The sequence below is a fragment of the Lithobates pipiens genome, unplaced genomic scaffold (assembly GCF_037356315.1).
Source record: "Lithobates pipiens isolate NorthernLeopardFrog02 unplaced genomic scaffold, aLitPip1_a1.2 Scaffold_28, whole genome shotgun sequence".
Taxonomy (NCBI): Eukaryota; Metazoa; Chordata; class Amphibia; order Anura; family Ranidae; genus Lithobates; species Lithobates pipiens.
In genome coordinates this window covers 113,113,793-113,140,557 of record NW_027507789.1, presented here as the reverse complement: position 1 = coordinate 113,140,557, position 26,765 = coordinate 113,113,793, and the positions used below count along the sequence as shown (strand labels likewise).

The window sequence follows — 26,765 nt, the reverse complement described above, 5'->3', positions numbered from 1 at the left end:
TCCTCCCACACTCCAAAGACATGCAGGTAGGTTAATTGGCTTCTGTCTAAAATTGGCCCTAGTATACAACTGGGGATCTTGGATTGTAGCTCCTTGAGGGTAGGGACCAATGTGAGTGTGCAATGTAAAGGGATAGGGACAATTGTAGACACTCACTCAGGTTGAACTGGATGGACTGATGTCTTTATTCAACCTTACTAACTATGTAACTATGTAACATAAATATAATATATGTGTGTTTTTGTGAAAAAGTAGAAACTGCAAGAACGCAAAAATCCCAACTAGGCAACTTACAATAAAATTATGACTCTACAATTATTCCTAAACCCATGTGTGGTGATGCCCAACAAGTACCATGTAAGTTTTTTTTTAAAATTATTATTTTACTTTATGCTAGCTTTTATATATTATTTAAGAAGCCCCTTGATGACAGTGTGTAGAGTTGACCTCTTTATGAAGACATCTGGGCCATTGATGTTTTCACTGTAAAGGCAAGATGTGGCCAGTGGTAGACAGTGTCCCCGATTTCCTTCTCCCCCATCACTTGAGTATACAATAAGCATGAAATCAAATGGGCTGAAAAAAAGTTGCAAAAGAGATCAGGGGACATGCCTAACACATGTGTCCTCACTTGGCTTTAGTTGTAGACCCTCTGTGCTGTCTGCAAAATTGGTGAGGGTGCAAGCCCCAAAAAGGGGCCTAGGCATGGAGTCTGAGGATAAATAAATATATAAGTTTTAATATCTTGCACTTACCCTAAAAAGATAATAGTGAAAACTAGACATGTGCATTCGTTTTCCTCCGAATGCATTTTCGTCCGAATTTCAGGTATTTTCGTTTTGACAAAAGATAACGAAAGCACAGAATCCGAAAAACGAAAGATCCGACAAAAATAAATGCTTTATTTTTGTTTTCGTTGTTACAACAGTTCGATATAGAATAGGAGATTCGACGTGACTCTGACAATAACAATCTGTGTCTATTGAACCTGTGGTCGAATGTGCCTAACCTTACCTCTATTAGTCTAAGATTATCCACTTTAGCCCCGGACCAAAAAAAATTTACAAAAAGTTGTCACTAAATGATATATTTCTCACACATGCCATAGTTATATGTGGAATTGCACACCAAAATATATTCTGCTGCTTCTCCTGAGTACGGGGATACCACATATGTGGGACTTTTTGGGAGTCTAGCCGCGTACGGCACCCCGAAATCCAATCACTGCCTTCAGGATTTCTAAAGGTGCAAATTTTTTATTTCACTCCTCACTACCTATCACAGTTTCGAAGGCCATAAAATGCCAAAATAACACAAACCCCCCCAAATGACCCCATTTTGGAAAGTAGACACCCCAAGGAAATTGCTGAGGGGCATGTTGAGCCCATTGAGTATTTTTGTTTGTCCCAAGTGATTGAATAATGACACAAAAAAAAAAGTTTACAAAAAGTTGTCACTAAATGATATATTGCTCACACATGCCATAGGTATATGTGGAATTGCACCCCAAAATATATTCTGCTGCTTCTCCTGAGTACGGGGATACCACATATGTGCGACTTTTTGGGAGTCTAGCTGCGTACGGCACCCCGAAAACCAATCACTGCCTTCAGGGTTTCTAAGGGTGCAAATTTTTGATTTCACTCCTTACTACCTATCACAGTTTCGAAGGCCATAAAATGCCAAAATAACACAAAACCCCCCCAAATGACCCAATTTTGGAAAGTAAACACCCCAAGCTATTTACTGAGAGGCATGTTGAGTCCATGAAATATGTTATATTTTGCCACAAGTTGCAGGAATATTAACATTTTTTTTTTTTGCACAAAGTTGTCACTAAATGATATATTGCTCACACATGCTATGGGCATAAGTCAAATTACACCCCAAAATAAATTCTGCTGCTTCTCCCGAGTACGGGGATACCACATGTGGGGGACTTTTTGGGAGCCTAGCCACGTACAGGACCCCAAAAACCAAGCACTGCCTTCCGGATTTAAATATAAAATGCTACCAAAAAAAACTGTTAGCGATCGCAGGGATCAGGCCTGACTCTGCGAACGCTGCAGTTATGTGTTTAGTGTTTTGTAAGTGACAGTGATCAATTGATACTGCACTTGGGTGGGCTGGGTGGAGGGGCAAAACGCAGATGCTCGCAGGTATCTGGGCTGATCCCGCTAACAATGCGTTTTTTTTGGAACCCTAAACTGCTGGGGACACTAGTATAGATCTGATCAGATCAGATATTGATCTGTTCAGATTCTATACCACTACGGGAGGTGTATGCTTTGCACGTGGGTGTTAGCGGTACTGGCACTAGCCTAGCGCTGCCTGGGGCGACTCAGACCCTGACCCTAAAACCTAATTGATATCACCCGCCGGGTGATCAGGGGGTTAAACCTTTATTGGGTAATAAATGTTGAGTGCCCTGATGCTGTAAAAAGCAAACTAACTAACTAATCAGAGTCACCCGTAACACTTATACGGTCATCACTGGTGAAAGGGTTAACTAGGGGCAATCAGGGGGTTAAAATTTTTATTAGGTAGTATATGGGGGTCCCTGGCGCTATATAAAAACCTGACGGGGAACCTAAATAACTAACTGGCTAACCAGCGTCACCAGTGACACTTATACAGTGATCGCTGGTGAAAGGGTTAACTAGGGGCAATCAGGGGGTTAAAACCATTATTGGGTAGTATATGGGGGTACCTAGCGCTATAAAAACCTGGCGGTGAACCTAAAAAAATAACTAGCTACCTAGCAACACTTCAAAAATAAACACACCAATAGTGTAAGTGTGTAGTGAAAAAGCACTGGAAAAAGAACAGGACCAAATGTTCCAAAAGATCAGGCTCCCAGAACTCTCACCTCAGAGATGGAACAATAAGGCAAAAGAAAGTAATTCCAATGGACTTCTCCTTCACTTCTCTGTGCACAATCATCAAATGGCATAAACTTCTACCACTAGAGGGCCGATTCAATCTCTTATGAGTAATGCTGCAGCATATGTATCCTCGTGGTATGAAACTTAAAGAAAACACAGAGGGGTAGGGGGAAGGGAGAGAGAAAGGGGACTCCAATAGTGTAGTGGTTTCCAAAACTGAATAAATTTATTTAAGAGAAAGCAAATGGACTCTCACATTTAAAAAGAAAATATCAAACAGAAAGAGATCTGGCGTGTACAGCCAGTCTTACGCTCGTTCCGGTATTCCTACGGCCACTCCCTACGCGTTACGTCACCACGTGACTTCTTCATGGGGATGACGCTAGACCGTTCGTAACGTACTTATATACGAGAAAACCGGAAACGATCGGACCGGAAACGTCCGAACGACCATTTTGAAAGAGGTAAAAAGCGTCCGAACGACCATTTTGGAAGAGGTAAAAACAAACATGTTGGCCGGATGTAGAAACTCCGCCATCTTGCTCCTCCAAAATGATGAAAGGGAAGTGTATGTACACCACCATTTTAGACCGGAAATGATTCTTCGGCCATTTTAATACAATATGGTGTACAGAAAAATATGCATTCTCCCTTTAAAGAGCAAAAAGGATCCGAACAAAATATAAAATCCGAACGAAATATAAATACTACAAAATATAAAGCCTAAAAATCGAAAAGTAATAAAATTGAAAAATAATTGAAAAATAATAATATATATCCAGTAATTTATATTAAGATCATCAAAAAATTATATAAAAACCGCAATAGACATGAATGTATAAATAACATAATATACAAAATAGGAATATATAAATCATGTGGATAAGGAATAAAATATCCTAGGGATTTAAAATATTCCGTCACTGTATAGAAAATGTATATATATATAATATAAATAGCGGCAATAGATAAAATATTTAAAAATATTATTTAAAAAATATAAAAAATATATGTAAAAATAGTAGATATAGTCAAATATAACTCAGACTGTTCACCAATTAAAGTGCCAAAAAATAATGGCATACCGGAAATAGAGCAAGACTTTACATAAAATATCCTATCATAATAAAAATGTATACAGTATAATGCATAAAAAATTTAAAAATTGTTTAAAAAACAGTTAAGATCAAAATCAACATTTAAACCATCAGGATAAAAAGATCTCATAGTAAAAATCCACCTAGATTCCTTCTGACTGATGGTTCTAATTTTATGGCTACCCCTCCATGAAGGATTAAATCTTTCAATACCCCAGAATTCTAAATGGGAAGGGTCCCTATTGTGAACTTGATCGAAATGTCTGGAGACACTGTGTTGTGGAAAGCCCTTTATGATATTCTGTATATGTTCTTTTAGTCTTACTTTAAGTGCTCTTTTTGTTCTTCCAATGTATTGTAATTTACAACTACATTGTAAACAATATACCACGCCTTCTGTATGGCATCCAATAAAATCACGTATCTTATGTGTTTCTCCGGTAATAGTACTAGTAAAATCAGATCTTTTATTCTGAAATTTCTTGGCATGTCGACATGTGAAGCAATTCTTGCAAGGATAAAAGCCTTTTCCAGTAAAAAAAGTAAAATCTCTTTTAGGGGGTGGATCAACCACGGATTTGGCTATAATATCTCTCAACGTGGGAGCCCTTTTAAAAATAATATTAGGTTTTTGCGGCAAGAGTTTGCCCAGATCTTTATCTTTCTTCAATATGTGCCAATGTCAACTTAACAGACGGGAGATTTCTTTGTGTTGTACATTATAATCCAATATAATCGAAGGTACTTCTGGATTACTTTTACTTTTGTTCTTACTGTTGTTTTCAAGCATCTTGAACCTATCCATACTTTTAACATGTTCAATTTCTTTTCTTATAAAGGCGTCATCATATCCTTTTTCTTTGAATCTGGTAGCAATTAAATCAGCTTGTTCTAGATAATCATCAATTTTGCTACAGTTTCTTCTAATTCGAACCAATTGTCCTTTGGGTATATTAAACAACCATGGCTTAAAGTGGCAGCTGTTGATGGAAATATAACTATTAGCATCAACGTTTTTAAAATGCGTTTTCGTGATAATCTTATTTTTATCCAGGGAAATATCTAAGTCGAGAAAATTAATTCTATTATTGTGTATTTTCCATTCTAAATGGATGTTTTTGTCATTCACATTTAGTTTTGTTAAATATTTCTCTAGAGCATCTTGGTTACCATTCCATACTATGATGATGTCATCAATATACCTTTGATAAAAAGTTAGCTCTGCTGGTGTGTTATTGTATATGGCATCTTCTTCCCAATAGGCCATAAATGCATTTGCAACACTGGGCGCAAATTTAGCGCCCATAGCTATCCCTATAACCTGTCTATAATAAGTTTGATTATGCCAGAAAAAATTGTGTTTTAGGCAAAAATCCAAACATTTGATCAGGAACTTCCGTTGTTGGCAGCTTAATGTAGTGAAGGTTCTCAAAAGCCATTTAATAGCAGAACATGCTTCATGATGTGCAACAATAGTATATAAGGAAGAGACATCTGCGGTGGCAAGCAAAGTTCTTCCTTCTAAAACAGTCACAGTTTCTAGTAATTGAAGTGTGTGTTTTGTATCTTTAAGGTATGCTTTAGTCTTCTGTATGGCTGGTTGAATAAAAAAATCTAGATATTCTCCCAATCTGGAAGTGAGAGAATCGATGCTATTCACGATCGGTCTGCCGGGTGGGTTATCTCTATTTTTATGTATCTTTGGAATCATATATATAATAGGTACTCTGCATGATTCAGGAAGAAGATATTTGCTTTCTCTTTTACTTAAACTAGCTTTCTTACTTCCTAAATGAATTAACTGTTCCAATTCCTTTTTATATTTCGTGGTAGGATTACCCAAAAGTTTGGTATATGTATTGCTGTCTTGTAATTGCCGATCCATCTCATCTAAGTAGGATTTTTTTGATTGTATAACGACTGCGCCTCCCTTGTCAGCCGGCCGAACAACAATATCTTTTCTTTGTGTCAATGTTTTAATACCTTTTCTAATGTATCCTGGATCGGAAACTTTTTTGATCTTCATGGTATATATATCATCCAACACGAGTTTTTTGAAAACTTCGACATGTTGATTACCACTGACTTGTGGGTTAAACACTGAATTATTGCGTAAAGTGCTAAATTGTGCAGGAGTAGGTTCATTTGCTGTAATAGTATTGGATTTAATAGGATTATTCATAATGTACTTTTTGATGTTGATTTTTCTAATGTATTTTTGGATGCCAATGTACGTGTCAAATTTGTTCAAATTTTTTGTGGGGGCAAATTTGAGACCTTTATCAAGAACGGCTAGTTCTTCTGGGGAAATGGGAGTATCGCTCAAATTGATAACTCCTTCTCCAATCATTCTCTTTTTCGTTTGGATTCTCTTTCCCGCTCTGCAGCCTCTCTTCGTTCTGGGCTGTTCCGTATTCTTTCGTTTCCTGTTCTTCTTATGGGGGAGTGATACGGTTCCTGTGGCGGTCTTCTTCCCGGCGAATCCCTCCTCCAATGTGTCTCCTGAGGTCTCCTTGGGGAGTAGTCTCTCCTGTCCCGATCTAAAAAATGATGATGATCTTGTGTATCTCGAGGATACTGATGATACGAGTGCTCATAGTGGTTTTGTTCCGGGTAATTTCTGATGGGTTCATATCGGTTAGACGTTGGTATGGGGCTTCTATCCCTTCTTCCTTGATAGTCATTTTGATATGAAGGCCTTCCATTATTTCTTTGGTGCCAGTTATTATAATAAGGTTTCTTAAATTTTTTAAAAGGTTTTTTCCACCCTTTTTTAGGGGTCTGTTGTGTGTAATTTCCCCCATATGCATGGTTGTCATATGGGACTGGGGTGGCATATTGGTTATTATATCACCGTGATACTACAGATTATAAAGCCAATAAAATATTTAAATGGCAAAGTAAACTGGAACCAATTATTCCGGAGTCTACACAATCTACTCCAGAAAGAGAAGTAAGAATACAAGATCCCACATCTTCTCATGTTGCCAATGATCTTATATGGGAAAAACATAATGGTAGATTTGGAACAGAGAAACCACCTGTTACACATTATAACAGGGGTTATCCTGAGACGCCGAGAAGACATGATTCATCGTATAATAACCAATATGCCACCCCAGTCCCATATGACAACCATGCATATGGGGGAAATTACACACAACAGACCCCTAAAAAAGGGTGGAAAAAACCTTTTAAAAAATTTAAGAAACCTTATTATAATAACTGGCACCAAAGAAATAATGAAAGGCCTTCATATCAAAATGACTATCAAGGAAGAAGGGATAGAAGCCCCATACCAACGTCTAACCGATATGAACCCATCAGAAATTACCCGGAACAAAACCACTATGAGCACTCGTATCATCAGTATCCTCGAGATACACAAGATCATCATCATTTTTTAGATCGGGACAGGAGAGACTACTCCCCAAGGAGACCTCAGGAGACACATTGGAGGAGGGATTCGCCGGGAAGAAGACCGCCACAGGAACCGTATCACTCCCCCATAAGAAGAACAGAAAACGAAAGAATACGGAACAGCCCAGAACGAAGAGAGGCTGCAGAGCGGGAAAGAGAATCCAAACGAAAAAGAGAATGATTGGAGAAGGAGTTATCAATTTGAGCGATACTCCCATTTCCCCAGAAGAACTAGCCGTTCTTGATAAAGGTCTCAAATTTGCCCCCACAAAAAATTTGAACAAATTTGACACGTACATTGGCATCCAAAAATACATTAGAAAAATCAACATCAAAAAGTACATTATGAATAATCCTATTAAATCCAATACTATTACAGCAAATGAACCTAATCCTGCACAATTTAGCACTTTACGCAATAATTCAGTGTTTAACCCACAAGTCAGTGGTAATCAACATGTCGAAGTTTTCAAAAAACTCGTGTTGGATGATATATATACCATGAAGATCAAAAAAGTTTCCGATCCAGGATACATTAGAAAAGGTATTAAAACATTGACACAAAGAAAAGATATTGTTGTTCGGCCGGCTGACAAGGGAGGCGCAGTCGTTATACAATCAAAAAAATCCTACTTAGATGAGATGGATCGGCAATTACAAGACAGCAATACATATACCAAACTTTTGGGTAATCCTACCACGAAATATAAAAAGGAATTGGAACAGTTAATTCATTTAGGAAGTAAGAAAGCTAGTTTAAGTAAAAGAGAAAGCAAATATCTTCTTCCTGAATCATGCAGAGTACCTATTATATATATGATTCCAAAGATACATAAAAATAGAGATAACCCACCCGGCAGACCGATCGTGAATAGCATCGATTCTCTCACTTCCAGATTGGGAGAATATCTAGATTTTTTTATTCAACCAGCCATACAGAAGACTAAAGCATACCTTAAAGATACAAAACACACACTTCAATTACTAGAAACTGTGACTGTTTTAGAAGGAAGAACTTTGCTTGCCACCGCAGATGTCTCTTCCTTATATACTATTGTTGCACATCATGAAGCATGTTCTGCTATTAAATGGCTTTTGAGAACCTTCACTACATTAAGCTGCCAACAACGGAAGTTCCTGATCAAATGTTTGGATTTTTGCCTAAAACACAATTTTTTCTGGCATAATCAAACTTATTATAGACAGGTTATAGGGATAGCTATGGGCGCTAAATTTGCGCCCAGTGTTGCAAATGCATTTATGGCCTATTGGGAAGAAGATGCCATATACAATAACACACCAGCAGAGCTAACTTTTTATCAAAGGTATATTGATGACATCATCATAGTATGGAATGGTAACCAAGATGCTCTAGAGAAATATTTAACAAAACTAAATGTGAATGACAAAAACATCCATTTAGAATGGAAAATACACAATAATAGAATTAATTTTCTCGACTTAGATATTTCCCTGGATAAAAATAAGATTATCACGAAAACGCATTTTAAAAACGTTGATGCTAATAGTTATATTTCCATCAACAGCTGCCACTTTAAGCCATGGTTGTTTAATATACCCAAAGGACAATTGGTTCGAATTAGAAGAAACTGTAGCAAAATTGATGATTATCTAGAACAAGCTGATTTAATTGCTACCAGATTCAAAGAAAAAGGATATGATGACGCCTTTATAAGAAAAGAAATTGAACATGTTAAAAGTATGGATAGGTTCAAGATGCTTGAAAACAACAGTAAGAACAAAAGTAAAAGTAATCCAGAAGTACCTTCGATTATATTGGATTATAATGTACAACACAAAGAAATCTCCCGTCTGTTAAGTCGACATTGGCACATATTGAAGAAAGATAAAGATCTGGGCAAACTCTTGCCGCAAAAACCTAATATTATTTTTAAAAGGGCTCCCACGTTGAGAGATATTATAGCCAAATCCGTGGTTGATCCACCCCCTAAAAGAGATTTTACTTTTTTTACTGGAAAAGGCTTTTATCCTTGCAAGAATTGCTTCACATGTCGACATGCCAAGAAATTTCAGAATAAAAGATCTGATTTTACTAGTACTATTACCGGAGAAACACATAAGATACGTGATTTTATTGGATGCCATACAGAAGGCGTGGTATATTGTTTACAATGTAGTTGTAAATTACAATACATTGGAAGAACAAAAAGAGCACTTAAAGTAAGACTAAAAGAACATATACAGAATATCATAAAGGGCTTTCCACAACACAGTGTCTCCAGACATTTCGATCAAGTTCACAATAGGGACCCTTCCCATTTAGAATTCTGGGGTATTGAAAGATTTAATCCTTCATGGAGGGGTAGCCATAAAATTAGAACCATCAGTCAGAAGGAATCTAGGTGGATTTTTACTATGAGATCTTTTTATCCTGATGGTTTAAATGTTGATTTTGATCTTAACTGTTTTTTAAACAATTTTTAAATTTTTTATGCATTATACTGTATACATTTTTATTATGATAGGATATTTTATGTAAAGTCTTGCTCTATTTCCGGTATGCCATTATTTTTTGGCACTTTAATTGGTGAACAGTCTGAGTTATATTTGACTATATCTACTATTTTTACATATATTTTTTATATTTTTTAAATAATATTTTTAAATATTTTATCTATTGCCGCTATTTATATTATATATATACATTTTCTATACAGTGACGGAATATTTTAAATCCCTAGGATATTTTATTCCTTATCCACATGGTTTATATATTCCTATTTTGTATATTATGTTATTTATACATTCATGTCTATTGCGGTTTTTATATAATTTTTTGATGATCTTAATATAAATTACTGGATATATATTATTATTTTTCAATTATTTTTCAATTTTATTACTTTTCGATTTTTAGGCTTTATATTTTGTAGTATTTATATTTCGTTCGGATTTTATATTTTGTTCGGATCCTTTTTGCTCTTTAAAGGGAGAATGCATATTTTTCTGTACACCATATTGTATTAAAATGGCCGAAGAATCATTTCCGGTCTAAAATGGTGGTGTACATACACTTCCCTTTCATCATTTTGGAGGAGCAAGATGGCGGAGTTTCTACATCCGGCCAACATGTTTGTTTTTACCTCTTCCAAAATGGTCGTTCGGACGCTTTTTACCTCTTTCAAAATGGTCGTTCGGACGTTTCCGGTCCGATCGTTTCCGGTTTTCTCGTATATAAGTACGTTACGAACGGTCTAGCGTCATCCCCATGAAGAAGTCACGTGGTGACGTAACGCGTAGGGAGTGGCCGTAGGAATACCGGAACGAGCGTAAGACTGGCTGTACACGCCAGATCTCTTTCTGTTTGATATTTTCTTTTTAAATGTGAGAGTCCATTTGCTTTCTCTTAAATAAATTTATTCAGTTTTGGAAACCACTACACTATTGGAGTCCCCTTTCTCTCTCCCTTCCCCCTACCCCTCTGTGTTTTCTTTAAGTTTCATACCACGAGGATACATATGCTGCAGCATTACTCATAAGAGATTGAATCGGCCCTCTAGTGGTAGAAGTTTATGCCATTTGATGATTGTGCACAGAGAAGTGAAGGAGAAGTCCATTGGAATTACTTTCTTTTGCCTTATTGTTCCATCTCTGAGGTGAGAGTTCTGGGAGCCTGATCTTTTGGAACATTTGGTCCTGTTCTTTTTCCAGTGCTTTTTCACTACACACTTACACTATTGGTGTGTTTATTTTTGAAATATTTACATTGACTCTTGTTTTCTTCACATTTTTATACATTATTTATTTTTTGTGGCATTATTTGCGCAGGACTCTTTTTTAATTATTCAAGTGATAGTTTGTGTTTACTATTTTGTCCCGCTGCATTTTCTGTTTCATTTAGTAGCACTTGCACTTTTGTTATTCCACAGATTGTTACATTATACTTTGTTATGCACGTAGATTTATTTCACGTCTAGCACATAGTGGCGCGAGGGTCCATTTTACACATTACCTAGCAACACTAATGCAGCGATCAGAAAAATTATCGCATAGTGACACTGGCAAAAAGAGGGTGAAAGGGTTAACTAGGGGCAATCAGGGGGTTAAAACCATTATTGGGTAGTATATCGGGGTACCTAGCGCTATAAAAACCTGGCGGTGAACCTAAAAAAATAACTAGCTACCTAGCGACACTAATGCAGCGATCAGAAAAATGATCGCTTAGTGACACTGGCAAAAGGGGGTGAAAGGGTTAACTAGGGGCAATCAGGGGGTTAAAACCGTTATTGGGTAACATATCGGAGTACCTAGCGCTATAAAAACCTGGCGGTGAATCTAAAAAAATAACTAGCTACCTAGCGACACTAATGCAGCGATCAGAAAAATGATCGCTTAGTGACACTGGCAAAGGGGGGTGAAAGGGTTAACTAGGGACAATCGGGGGTTAAAACCATTATTGGGTAGTATATCGGGGTACCTAGTGCTATAAAAACCTGGCGGTGAACCTAAAAAAATAACTAGCTACCTAGCGACACTAGTGCAGCGATCAGAAAAATGATCGCTTAGTGACACTGGCAAAAGGGGGTGAAAGGGTTAATTAGGGGCAATCAGGGGGTTAAAACCATTATTGGGTAGTATATCGGGGTACCTAGTGCTATAAAAACCTGGCGGTGAACCTAAAAAAATAACTAGCTACTTAGCGGCACCAGTGACACTAATGCAGCGATCAGAAAAACGATTGCTTAGTGACACTGGCAAAAGGGGGTGAAAGGGTTAACTCTAAGGGCAATCAGGGGGTTAAATCTTTATTGGGGGGTGGTAGGGGGCTACCCTGGACCTAACACTAACTGCCCTGACACTTTTTACTTTTACAACTGACACTGAATGCAGTGATCAGTAAATAAATGATCACTGCAATCAGTGACACTGTGACTGGGGGGGGGGGGGAGTTTGTGTGCCTGTGTGTTAGTTAGTGTCAGTGTAGTGTTTGGTGCACTTACTTTTAGTCTTCTCCTCGTAGTCCGGTCAAAAAGACCGCCCCGAGGAGAATGACATCACTTCCTCCCTGCCTGTGTATACAATACACAGTGGGAGGAAGCTTCTCATTCGCCAGGAGCGATTGAGAGGGGATGGCCAGAAACCAACGGCCATCCCCTCATCCCGGATCGCTCCTGAAGCGAAACGGACCGCCGCATCCAGCGGGAGGGGGTCCGATCGGACCCCCCACCAACTGGAAGGCAAGCACGTACATGTACGTGCTTGTGCCTGTACATGCCATTGTGATGACGTACAATGGCATGCGGCGGTCGTTAAGTGGTTATATAGAGAAAATATTCAACAGAGAGAAAATATTCGACATAGAGAGAAAAGATTCGACAGAGAGAAAAGATTCTGGAATTGGGTGGGGGGAGTAAAATAAAAATAATGATGATGATGAATGTTATTGGCCGATTGTAACCAAAGAGGAGGAACAGTAAAATAGCTAGAACTAAGTACACACGTATAAGCCAACTTACTTTCACTTACGATTGCTAGCAGAGAGAGACACATACACTGAATCATTTCAGAAGACAGTCAATCTTAGCTGGTCCGTTTGAATTGTCACTTGTCAGAGAACCCAAATTATTATTAAACATAAGCACAGCAGCAAAACAATAGTGAAGCAAGCTACAGTTCAACTTAGCTTTTTCCTAATAATCTGCTGCTATTGTGTTAGGCCCCTTTCACACGGGGCGGATCAGTAATGATCCGCCCCGTGATGATCCGCTCGCTCAGCGGGGATCGCTCCGTTGTCCCCGCTGAGCCGGCTGCGGACAGGGCGGTCTCCGCACACTGTGCGGGGACCGCCCTGTCAGCTCTCCGCTCTCCTCTATGGGGATCGGACGAGCACGGACCGTGTGTCCGTGTCCATCCGATCCGCTCTGCAGACGGACAGAAAAAATAGGATTTTCCTCCGTCTGCAGAATCGGACATTTGCGGAGGCGGACAATAGCGGGTGTCTGCGGATGCTCATCCGCAGACACCCGCTATCCCATAGGGATGAATGGATGTCCGTATTTCATCCGCAAACGGATGGATGAAATACGGACATATCATCCGCATGTGTGAAAGGGGCCTTAGTGTGAGAACCTTATAGTGATACTAGTGTTGCTGCTAGTGTTGTTGTGATAGCCTCAGAGGCTGCCTGTGTTGTGGGGGGGGGGGGGGGGGGGCTTTATTATTATACAATCTTGTTACCTGTCTGATCAGTGATCGCTATCATTAGTCCACCAGTTTCTGTTTGAACGAGTATATAATATATATACAGAAAAACTTGTAGATGGCCCAGGAACGTCCTCCAATGCCTCCATGTCGCTCTCACAATGGGTTGCCGCCATATTCGTTATTATCAGTCACTCACTGACACCTGACACTATGAGACAGACTATTCATTCAACATGAACGACGGATATTCGACAAAGCAACGAAAAACACACACGTTTATAATAATATTCGACAGGAGCATCAAAACTGTACGACGCTGCAATCGTACATTTCCGGAGTCAAATGCTCCGCCTATAGGCTATATAGAGTTTAGCAGCTCCGTCTAATCTGCTTTATACATTCGACAGACACCATAAGCCTTCAAAGATAGATTTGACCGTAATTCATGTGGATTTTCAGACGAATGCAATTTTTGAACGAAAAACTAAATAAATAAAAACTAATTTTGGGAGTAACTAAATAAATGTATTTTTCGGATGAAAACGAAATTCCGAAACAAAATATTTCACTCTGCACATGTCTAGTGAAAACGAATTGATATAATCTGTGTATAAAATGAGTAATGCCCCGTACACACGAGCGGACTTTTCAACATCCAAAGTCCGTCAGACCGAGTCCGTCAGACTATCCGATCGTGTGTGGGCTGCAACGGACTTTAGCTTCGCAAAAGTCTGACGGACTTTAGAAATGAAGCATGCTTCAAATTTTCCCGACGGAACTCCGCCGGACCCGGTCCCCTTCGAAAAATCCGCTCGTGTGTATGCTACTCCGACGGACTAAAACCGACGCTAGGGCAGCTATTGGCTACTGGCTATGAACTTCCTTATTCGAGTCGGGTCGTACGTCATCACGTTCGAATCCGTCGGAGTTTAGTGTGATCGTGTGTGGCCAAGTCCGTTCGGCCGAAAAGTCTGTCAGAACTCCGGCGGAACTCCTTTGGAAGTCTGTCGGACATAAGTCCTCTCGTGTGTACGGGGCATAAGAAACATTGATAGGTGCAGCAACTCAAAAATTGAAATGCTTTGTTCCCAGTCGATGCTTCTTACAGGGAAACGTGTCGGGTAGAGCAGTAGTCACCACGTTTCAGCCTGCAGGGAATTCCTGCAGCTGTGTTCATTTGGATTTGCAATGACAGCTGGAAATAAAACATCGGTTTTCTACTGCACCATGAAGTTTCTCCCTTTTTGAATCTTATATGTACTATATATATGCTGGAGAACATTGACTACATTTATCGTTGGAGCAGGAATCGTTTGGATATTGTTGGTGAAATCCTTGGTGGAGTGATCATCACTATGGAAAAAAGGTTTCACAGCTGAGCTGATAGAGGAGGGTATTGTAGGTGGTTACTTGGGTAACAGGCGTGTTTGATCCCTATAACTTGAGATCCATCCTATCTGTTAAGAGGCTATTTTAATCCTTTCCAGTCTGATGTAAGGAAAATAAAGTGCTGAATATTACAGATAACCATGATTGGCACTGAATACACATGGACATTTATTAATTTCTATATTTCAATATTGATGTGGAGTTTATATATTAATTTTTGTCTTTTTTGAACTCATATTGACTAGGTTTGTGCATTGTATATACACACACAGTCTGAGGAGCCATCTGGGAATCAACAGTACACCTCCCAAGGGGTAATGGACTTTGCCACAGGACAGCATCCAGGTTGCAGCCATCAGAGACACCTGTACTGACAGCAACTGACACAGACAGTAGTGAGGTTACCAGAGGCACAGGGAAGGTTGGAGAGATGGTCACCTTAGGAACACAGAAGAAAGTCGCTGGAACACTGGGGTGCTGGAATTACAGGATGCACATTGGTGCAGGAGTCTCTTTTGGTACTGAGGTCCTTGAGTCACAGGAACAAGAAACTCACTCATAGAGGAAAACTCTCTTGGAAACATAAGAACTCAAGTGTGAGAGGCTCTTGCAGTACTGGAGTTTTCCGATAACACAGGTACACAGGTGTGTGCATTAATTGCAGAACTGGGGTTCTGCGAACACATGTACACTGGAGTGTGAGTGTCCTTGGGAGTTGAGTTGTTGGGAGAGATTCTGGGAGAACTGGAAGACAGGAGTGCATAGACACTGAGAACTCAACAGGAGTACCCTGGACACACAGGTATGCTGGAAGCTTTTTGGAGTACACAGGGAACACAGTTACAGGTAATTAGGGTTGTAAGGGTCTCCAGAGGCACAAGAACTTGTAACTAAGAGTTCTCTCAAGAACAAATGCTGGAGATCATTAGGACCTGGACCTGGTGCTAGGAATACAAGCATTGCTCAAGGGTGGGTGTGAGACCTAGATGCCAATTCTGCAACGCACACACTTTTACTATAGATTTGTCACTCATCACCATGCAGATGGCAATCTGTCAGAACAGACTTCTTGCCACATGAAAACCAGGGTACTGATAGCACACAGCACCATCTTTTGAAGCTGAAGTTTAATCTGTTTATAGTTTTGTCTTCCTTGACTCCTCTTTACCCCTGCATTGATGTGCCTACTGACATTTAAAAAAAAAACGAAAAACTTTCTTTTTTTATTAATACCTTATTCTAGGCCCAGTGATGCCATCCCCAGATCCCTGTGCAATGCACTCAGATCATAGCTTGTAGGAGGAACCAGCAGGGTGCTGTTCATAGCTTCCTGACAATATCACAGCATCCTGCTTCAGTATTCCTCTCGAGCCCTCAGCTCTGGTGCAAGCAGTGAGCTAGCTTTTAGAAGTTATGCAAGTATTTAAATGTCTTGATCTGGAGGAGTGGGTGTTCAAAGGTAGGCTGTATTTGTACACAGACCAGTCTATGGTTCTGAGCTTCCCTGACTGAAAGAACTGAAATTCAGTGACTTAAATTAGGGGACCAGGGACAGTTAGGCTGGGAAGGTAAGGGCCAGATGCAACATGTCCTTCAGCCAGGAAATGAGGTGGGCTCTATCTGACTTGCTGCAGCTTATAATGCACAATGTGAGAAGTTCACAATTTGTAGTGAAATTGGAGTAAACAAATTCAGTACAGGACCCTACAGAGTACAACCGTGCAAGACTGAAGGGGAAGCTTTGGAGCTTGTTTGCTGGAATGCACATTAATGTATGGCAGCCTAAGATGAGTGATAACTTATAAGTGGCATCAAACATTGCTGTACAGGGGGTCCCCGGGTTACAAACAAGTTAGGGTCTGTAGGTTTGTTCTTAAGTTGAATCTGTTTGTAAGTCGGAACAGGTAATTTTTTTAAGTGAAGCTTCAACCAAAAAATCACCCCTAAAACACTTGTTTTGCTGTCTGTGCCCCTGTTCAGAAGATTTCACCTCACTTTCTGTCCCAATGACAATTGGATTTGGAAAATTGTGGATTCTTAGGGAAACATGGACTGGTGATAAATCATCAGTGGAGACACCTTTTTCCCATTTTAACTCTTAATGGAGCGAATTTCTCTTCCTAGGGGTAGATTTCCTCTCACTTCCTGTTGTCTCCCTCTGTTTGTAAGTAGGAGTCGTTTGTAAGTCGGATGTTTGTAAGTACATAAACATAATGTACATTCAATTCACATTTCCATAGGTAAAAACACCCATGTAGTATTTGTAGCGGTGAGGGAGGATAGGAAAAAACCTATACCCCAGATCTGCAGCCCCGGTGTGTGCGGCGTGCGGACTCTCCTATTCCTCCTCTCCAAGCTAACAAACTTTTCGTCAGACAGTCAGATTCCTACCGGTTTCGTCACAGACCTGGTGACTTCTTCTGGGATTTCTGACTGGCTGACATTCCTCCTTAGTTTATATTGTGGCTGCCACCGCCATTTTCCTGTAACCCTTACTTTTATTTAAATTAAGACACCGATCGCCGCCATTTTGTCATGGTCCCTTTTTGTTTCTGCATACTGACGGCTGTCAGATGTATTTATATTATGATCCTAATTTGCTTAGTGTCTGTACATTGAAATTCGTTACACTGACGAAACTTTCGCTGCTTTGTACTGACATATACCCCTATGGTACTCTATTTATAACAAGACTGTGGCTTTCTTTGATACCGAGGGAGACCCCTAGTGGTGTAAAAAAATATATCGTAATATAGATGCAGGTGTTCTGAAGTGGATAAACAATAATGACATATTACTAAACTTGATATTGCATATTAACTTGCATTATACTTTATAGTGCAAATAATAGCATATGTAGAAAATACTCATTACTAATCCACACTGGGTGTCCTAGAAATTGTATTAAAAAATGAATAAAAAATAGAAGTAAATTTAAAATAAATAAGATGAAAAATTTGCCAAAAAACAGTTAAGATAAAATTCTTTGTTCAATCCTCTGGGCCCACCATGATTCCCTTTGACTAACACAGTGGCTTCCCCTCCAGTGCTTTTTATATTTCTCTAAACCCCAGAAAAGTAAACCTGATACTTCTTTGTTATGAATCGTTCTAAAATGATGATACAGATAATCTTCCTTTTTACCTTTCATGATTTGGTAGACAGGAACCCAAGAAAAGAGAAAAAGATTGGGTACCCCACCATTATCAACAAAGACCTCCCTATAACAATAGTCAACCCCCAAGGGGACCAGGACGTCGACAAAATAATAGTAATTATTATCAAAACCATAATGGGGGAAAAAATTGGGGTTACTATCAAAAACCATGGGAGCAGGAACCATACAATAATGCATATGGCCAATATGGAGGAAGAAATATTTATGATCATACCCCAAGACCATGGAGGCCCAATAATAATCACCCACAAGGTCAGAGAGATAGAGGATATTCCCCCAAACCCCAAAGACCAAGATGGCAAAGACCACCTGAATATGAACCATACTATATCACACCTAATAGGCATGCTCCATTACAAAGACATTATAATGCACCACCAAGGACACCTTTTTTGGACAAAGGCTATCCGAGGAGAGACAATCCGCCGAGAGGGGGATCCCCACCAGCACATGATCAACCCCAAAGGGAACATTCCAGAGAAGGGGGAGACAGAGGGGAAGTAGGGGAGGGAGGAAGGTCCAAGCGAAGAAGAGAGTAATAGGGGAGGGCACCTTTAACATCAGTGGAAAAGATCTCACCAAACAGGGTGTACAGGTACTAGATCTAGGGTTAAAATTTGCCCCCAAAAAACTGTTGAACAAGTTTGAAACTTATGTAGGGTTACAGAAGTTTATTAGGAGCATAAATATAAAAAAAATATTTTGCTCTAAACCCAATTAATAGGCATGACACTGAAGGAAGGAATAGATCATATACTCATCTACGAAACAAATCAACATTCAGTCTGGTCATAAAAAATAATAGGCATGTGGATATGTTCAAAAAAATGGTAACGAAAGATCTGGAATTATTAAATATTAAGAAACCAATGGGTCAGGGGCACATTAAAGGAGGGATCAACTCCCTGGAAGAAAGGAAGGATCTCGTAATCAGACCGGCTGATAAAGGGGGGGGGGGGGGGGAATAGTGGTATGGAATAAGGATCAGTACAAAACAGTAATGAGTGATTGACTAAATGACACAGAGACATATAAAATATTGAAGGGTGACCCCACCATAGAATCTAAGAAAGAATTCGAAAAAAATTGGTGAAAGAAGGTAGGGAAAAGGTATTCATTAATGATAAAGAAGAGAAATACCTTATTCTAGAAACGTGCAGGATTCCTGTTATCTATGCAGTTCCCAAAATACACAAAAACTGTTTGAATCCACCAGGGCGACCAATTATAAATGGCATCAATTCACTGTCCTCCAGGTAGGGACAATTTATTGATTGCCACCTTCAACCTATGGTACAAAATACCAAGGCATATCTAAAAGACACTAAACATGTACTACAAATTTTTAAAGATATGAGTGTAACAGAGGATATCATCATGGCCACGGCAGATGTGGCCTCCTTGTACACAAATATAGATCACAAAGGGGCCATAAATGCGGCAAGATGGGCATTGGCACATAATAATATAAATATGGATAGACAACAAAAAAAGTTTATAGAGGATTGTTTAAAACATTTTTTACAACATAATTATTTTTGGTACCAGGATCATTTTTACCTTCAAATAAAGGGGGTAGCTATGGGGGCTAGGTTTTCCCCCAGCATAGAAAACTTATACATGGCTAAATAGGAGGAAGAAGTGGTACTCCACAACCCACCTAGTCAGCTCAAAGTGCACAATCGATTCATTGATGATCTGATCATTGTCTGTGAGGGGGGTGAGGATGATTTCATCTTATTCCAGAATGAGATGAATCAGAATAATAAAAACATCATGTTGACTTGGGAACAAAGCCATATGAAGATACATTTCCTTGATTTAGAAATTATAAAGGATAATAAGAAAATAATCACTAAAACTTATTTTAAAACTACCAATAGGAACTCTTATATTTCACAAACCAGCTGTCATCATAGACCCTGGTTGATTAATGTTCCTCAAGGCCGGTTTTTGAGGCTCAAGAGGAACTGCACATCCCCCAGTGACTATTAACAACAGTCATTACAGCTGGCAAACAAGTTTACGGCAAAGGGGTATGGCAGTGATTTTATCACAAGAAAAAGACAGGAAGTAGGAAGTATGCAAAAGGATTTATTACTAACTGAGACACCAGTACACAATAAACAAGAATTACCTCCCACAATTAATCTTAGACAATAACATACAATAAACAGGTAGAGAAAATAATTGAGAAGTACTGGAATGTGTTGAAATATGATGACATCCTAAAACCACTGATTTCAGAGAAACCAAGATTTATATATAAACGAGCTACCAATTTGAGAGATAAACTGGTTAAAAATGTAGTAGAACAGCCTGTAATCAATACCATAACTTTATTTGATAGGAAAGGATTCTATGCATGTGGCAGATGTTACAGCTGTAAGGCAGCTACAAGCAATATAAGAAAAAAGAATAAATGCACTAATGGCCATAATGTTAAAGAATACATATTGAGGGACTTCATATCATGCAACACAAAGGGCGTAGTTTACGCATTGCAATGTCCACAACAAAAAGAGAAATGCACGTAAGAATAAAAGAGCATGTCTACCAAATCACGAAAGGTAAAAAGGAAGACTATCTGTATCATCATTTTAGAACGATTCATAACAAATTTGTATCAGGTTTACTTTTCTGGGGTTTAGAGAAATATAAAAAGCACTGGAGGGGAAGCCACTGTGTTAGGAAACTCAGTCAAAGGGAATCATGGGGGTGTATGAATTAGGCAGTTTGGCGCCCAGAGGATTGAACAAAGAAGTTGATCTTAATTGTTTTTTGGCAAATGTTTAATGTTATTTATTTTAAATTTACTTCTATTTTTTATTAATTTTTTAATACAATTTCTAGGACACCCAGTGTGGATTAGTAATGAGTATTTTCTACATATGCTATTATTTGCACTATAAAGTATAATGCAAGTTTAGTAATATCTCATTATTGTTTATTCACTTCAGAACGCCTGCATATATATTACGATATATATTTTTACACCACTAGGGGTCTCCCTCGGTATCAAAGAAAGCCACAGTCTTGTTATAAATAGAGTACCATAGGGGTATATGTCAGTACAAAGCAGCAAAAAGTTTTGTCAGTGTAACGAATTTCAATGTACAGACACTAAGCAAATTAGGATCATAATATAAATACATCTGACCGCCGTCAGTCAGTATGCAGAAACAAAAAGGGACCATGATAAAATGGCGGCAATCGGTGTCTTAATAGAAATACAAGTAAGGGCTACAGGAAAAAGGCGGCGGCATCCACAATATAAACTAAGGAGGAATGTCAGCCAGTTAGAAATCCCAGAAAAAGTCACCAGGTTTGTGACGAAACCGGTAGGAATCTGACTGTCTGACAAAAAGTTTGGTAGCTTGGAGAGGAGAAATAGGAGAGTCTGCACGCCGCACACACCGGGGCTGCAGATCCGGGGTATAGGTTTTTTCCCTCACCGATACAAGTACTACATGAGTGTTTTTCCTATAGAAATGTGAGTTGAATGTACATTATGTTTTAAAAGGATTAAAGTTTTTAAGCGGAATTACACTACTGTATGCCTCATTGCTTTTTATATGAGAACTTGAGGAGGCTTGGTGGATATAATCAGGAGACAGCTGTGGAGCTCCTGAGAAAAAGAGTCAGAGTAGGAAGTATCCATGTACAGCAGCCAGGGATAAGGAGAGATCTAGATCAGCAGCTGTTAATATTCCAGGCTTTAATCCGAAGCCCTTAAAGCGGGAGTCCGCCATTGTTGTTTTTTTTTTTTTTAAAGTCAGCAGCTACAAATACTGCAGCTGTTGGCTTTTAAAATATGGACACTTACCCCTCCAGCGCGCCATCTGTCACTCGGCTCTCGGGTGCTGCCGCCGCCATCTTCGGTGTGGGAATCAGGAAGTGAAGCCTTGCGGCTTCACTTCCCAGTTCCCTATTGCGCATGCGCGAGTCGTGCTGCGCAATAAGGAGGTCCCGGTTGTCTCTGGGATCCGTGTGTTTCCCAACAGACAGCGGGGGCCCTGCAGGAAGTGGCGTAAATACCCGCAGATTCTGTGGCTATCTATGCCCAGAAGTGGGTGCAGATACCGGTATTATACACTTATCTGTACACCCCTCCCCCCTGAAAGGTGCCAATTGTGGCACCGGAGGGGGGGGGGGGTTCCGATGAGCGGAAGTTCCACTTTAGGGTATGCATGAAGGCGCCTGTCACTTTATTTGTCATAGTGAACTTTTGTTGAATATATGGACTTGAATGTATAACATATATATATATATATATATATATATATATATATATATATATATATATATATACACACACATTTTCATCACTTTGTTTGCAACCCACGGATGCATGAGCACTTTTCAGTATTTATTTCATTTTATCATTAATGTTTATATTTACTTGGATTTTACACATATACATTGTTATTTCTTGTAAAGGTAAACCTGTAAAGGGATCACAATCATCTTGTGATTAATAGCGTAAAACTTTATACACATGTGTGCACACACGGGTGTATATACAGTTTTCAGTTATCCACACTGTGGAGAGAGGTGTGGGAAGTATCAATAGCTGAGATACATTTAGTTTATAGCTTTTAGTACCAGCAGCGCACAAGGTCCCACCCATTTTTTCTGCAGAGATTTACAGCTCAGGTAGGAGAATCTGTCCACAGGATAACTATTAGTCATACACTCCACAAATCTGGCCTTTATGGAAGAGTGGCGTGAAGAAAGCCATTGTTGAAAGAATGACATAAGAAGTCCAGTTTGCAGTGTGTGAGAAGCCATGTGCGGGACATAGCAAACATGTGGAAGAAAGTGCTCTGGTCAGATGAAACCAAAAGTGAACATTTTGGCCTAAAAGCAAAACGCTATGTGTGGCGGAAAACTAACACTGCACATCACCCTGAACGCACCATCCCCACTGTGAAACATGGTGGTGGCAGCATCCTGTTGTGGGGATGCTTTTCTTCAGCAGGGACAGGGAAGTGTCAGAGATCAGCTGCGGAGCTGATCTGTGTCTCACCTTTACTGCTGTAAGCCGGCTGGCACCTGTTGTTCCACTAGCTTGTGTTCAGCTCTGTTGCACTCTGCAGCTATGGGCATCGCTGGCTTCACCTGGTGCTTAATATGTTATTCCTTCCGGTCCAGCCCCTCATGTGATTCTCTATTTAAATCCCTCGCCAATTCACTTTCCGGTTGCTTGAGCAATGCTTGTTTCTGAGCCCCCTTCATGTAACCTGCTTTAACCTGACCTCTCGTGAACTGATCTCTTGTGTACTGAATCGGCTTGTCCTGATTACGTTGTCTGCAGTCCGTCCTGACCTTGGCTCGCTATCCGGCTCTCCTTTGCTTCATCCATCCTCATCTGACTGTCTTCTGGTGCTCCCCTAGCGAGCAGGGTGAACCTGGGGGTCGTGACCTGAGGTCAGCACAGCTAAACCCAAACCCTTGTGAGGGGGACCCTGGCAGAATACCGGCTGGCCCTTAGACTCCACGCCCTGGGGGATCCAGTGTCACCTGCTCGCCTGTGGGCTCACTGTAGTAGTACCGTGACAGGAAGCTGGTCAGAGTTAATAGGAAGATGGATGAGCCAAATACAGGGTCATATTAGATAAACACACTGAATAAATTCGGTGACCAAACAGCGCTTGCTATTTTGGATGCAGTCCTATTATATTGTGATAATTTTAATAAACCATATTATTGAAAACGTGTTAATTTGGAAATTAACCACTTCCCGCCCACGGCCGTTATATGATGTCCTGGACTTTCAGTGGGAATATCTGAATGATGCTAGCAGCCACAGGCGTCATTCAGAAATCCTTTTTTTCAGCCAGCGATTCTGTGCACCATAAGAATGATCATAGCGACAGTTCCGCCGCTTGATCATTCTTACAGGTGACGGGAGGGGACATCCCCCCCTCCAGCCGCCATCCGGTACTTTTCCGGGCTCTCCCGTGCCATCGGAGACCCAGAGAAAGAATCGTCTAGCGCCGGATGATGACGATAGAGATTTCCGGTGACCAGTTGGTCACCAGTCATCTCTATGACTGTTGGAGGCCCGGGCACGATGTTATGACGTCATGCCCGGGTTCCCGGAAGTAAACGATCGCGGGTGTCAGCATGGGATCGGTGAATTTTTTTTTCACGATTTAATGCTTTCCAGCCTGGAGGAGAGATGTGGGGTCTTACTGACCCCATATCTCTCCATAAAGGGGACCTGTCACATAGATTCCTATTGCAAGGGATGTTTACATTCCTTGTAATAGGAATAAAAGTGATCAAAAAAAAAAAAAGTTGTAAAAATAAAGTAAAAATAAAGTAAAATAAAAAATAAAATAAAAAAATTAGTTTTTTAAAATGCCCCTGTCCCCAGTAGCTCACGCTCAGAAGCGAACGCACACGTTAGTCCCGCCCACATATGTAAACGCCATTAAAACTACACATGTGAGGTATCGCCACGTGCGTTAGAGCACAAGCAACAATTCTAGTTCTAGACCTCCTCAGTAACTCTCAATATGTAACCTGTAAAAGAGATTTTTAAGTACTGAAGTTTGGCGTCATTCCATGAGTGTGCAATTTTAAAGTGTGACATGTTAGGTATCTATTTACTCGGCGTAACATTGTCTTTCACATTATATAAACAAAATTGTGCTAACTTTTTTACGCATGTATCTATGCATATTTACGCATGTATCTTACATATTAGGAGGAGAACAGCTGGGGATGTCAAAGGTGGAGAAGAATCCGGGTGTCCTGGTAGAGCATAAGCTTAATAATAGCATGCAATTCCAAGCTGTGGTTTCAAAAGTGGGCAAAATCCTATGGGGGATGTCTCTTTTGGCTGGATATGGGAGATATCTCTTTTGGCTGGATATGGGAGATATCTCTTTTTGCTGGATATTTGCTGGATATGGGGCTGTCTCTTTGCTGGATATGGGGCTGTCTCTTTGCTGGATATGAGCCTGTTGAAATCACCTGGAAGTGCCACTGAGTTTACTTTGGTAAGTGTTGAATATTTCTAATGTTTTGTGCATTTTAACAAATTTCATACAAATTACTTGTATAGCCCCCAAAAATAAGAGGTTTGTAGAGGTGGAGACAAGGGGCGGTCCTAGGGGCAGTTCTAGAGGTGGGTAGGGAGCAGAGACAGGCGTGGCCTACGGGAGATGAGTCAGTTCCTGCACCTTATCTCTGAGAAAACAAGCCCTGAAAAGAGGTATGGACAGCAAAGAGAGAGATAACATTAGTAAGACCTCATCTGCAGTTCAGTTTTGGGCACCAGCTTACAAAAAGGAAATTGGGGAATTGGATAAAGTGAAGAGAAGGGCAACCAAACTGATAAGAGGTATGGAGGAGCTCAGCTATGAGGAAGAGGAACAGAATTTATTCTCTCTTGAGAACAGGAGATTGGTACCCCCATGCACATTTTTCAGTGCATGGGGGTGCCATTAAGAGTTAATGGCACCACCACGTGTTTTCTAAAAAGCAGTGTGTAATTTATGCAAGTGTGGGAACGGGTGCAATTTTCACACACTTCCACATCCACACAGATGTGAACCTAGCCTAATTTTTAACCCCTTCCTTCCTGCCTGCCCTAGTGTCCCTTTAACCTGGGTTTGTATGCTTGTCTGCCAAGTCATGTGACCAATGTTATAGACTGTTGCAGTGGTCACATGATCGGGAGCCGATTCCACTGGTTCCTGATCATTAGTACAGACCGAGAGCTGTCTTTGACATCTCAGTCTCTGTGCTGGGAGCGCCCAGTGAGTGCGCTCTTAGTACAGAGACCTTTGCCGCCCATAGACGTTATGTAGGTGGCAAGAGGTTATGTTAGCTTTTAGATTCCTATCTTAACCACTCTGTCAAATTTCTCTGTGCATACTTGCCAACTGTCTCAGATTTCCTGGAAAAGGCCTACTTTTTAGTTATTTGTCCTGTGATGCCTGTGTCCAAGGAATGAAAGCGTGAGGCATCTCCCATTTGTGTTATCAATGGACATTAAATAGAGCTGGAGAACTGTGCATTACACACCCCTGACCTCTAAACTCTGTGTGTTACATATTCTTGACCTTTGCACACCTGCATTATATACCTCTGACCCCTTACACTCTGGATATTACAGACTGCTGCTATATATATATATCTATATATATATATAGATATATATATATATATACTATATACTATATTGTATATTATATACTTCTCATCAAAGTGTTTATTGTCTTAAGAGTTGCTGGTTGCCTAGCAGTCCATGACTATTTTAATGAAGATCTTCTTTAACCACTTCCCGACCAGCGCACGACGATGTACGTCGACAGAATGGCACGGGCAGGCATATTGGCGTACAGGTACGTCCAATATTCAATGCCGCCCTGCCGCCGGGAGCACGCCGCCGGCGGCGCGCTCCCGCGCTGGTCGGGACCCCCGTGAGTCCAGTCGTTGGACCCGCGGACTCGATCGCCGCGGGCATCCCCGCGATCGTCTCACGGAGCGGCCGAATGGAGGAAATGCCGAGTAAACAGCATTTCTCCATTCTGCCTAGCAACTAGTGACGCTGATCTCTGCTCCATGTGATTGGAGCAGAGATCAGTGTTCACT

General features: G+C 40.2%; 1 protein-coding gene across 6 annotated transcripts in view; it reads right to left on the bottom strand.

Annotated features, from left to right (window-relative positions):
• The window catches only part of LOC143935577 (ATP-dependent RNA helicase DHX58-like), a 103,720-nt gene that overhangs the window by 21,360 nt on the left and 55,595 nt on the right, over positions 1-26,765 (bottom strand). The window lies entirely within an intron of this gene.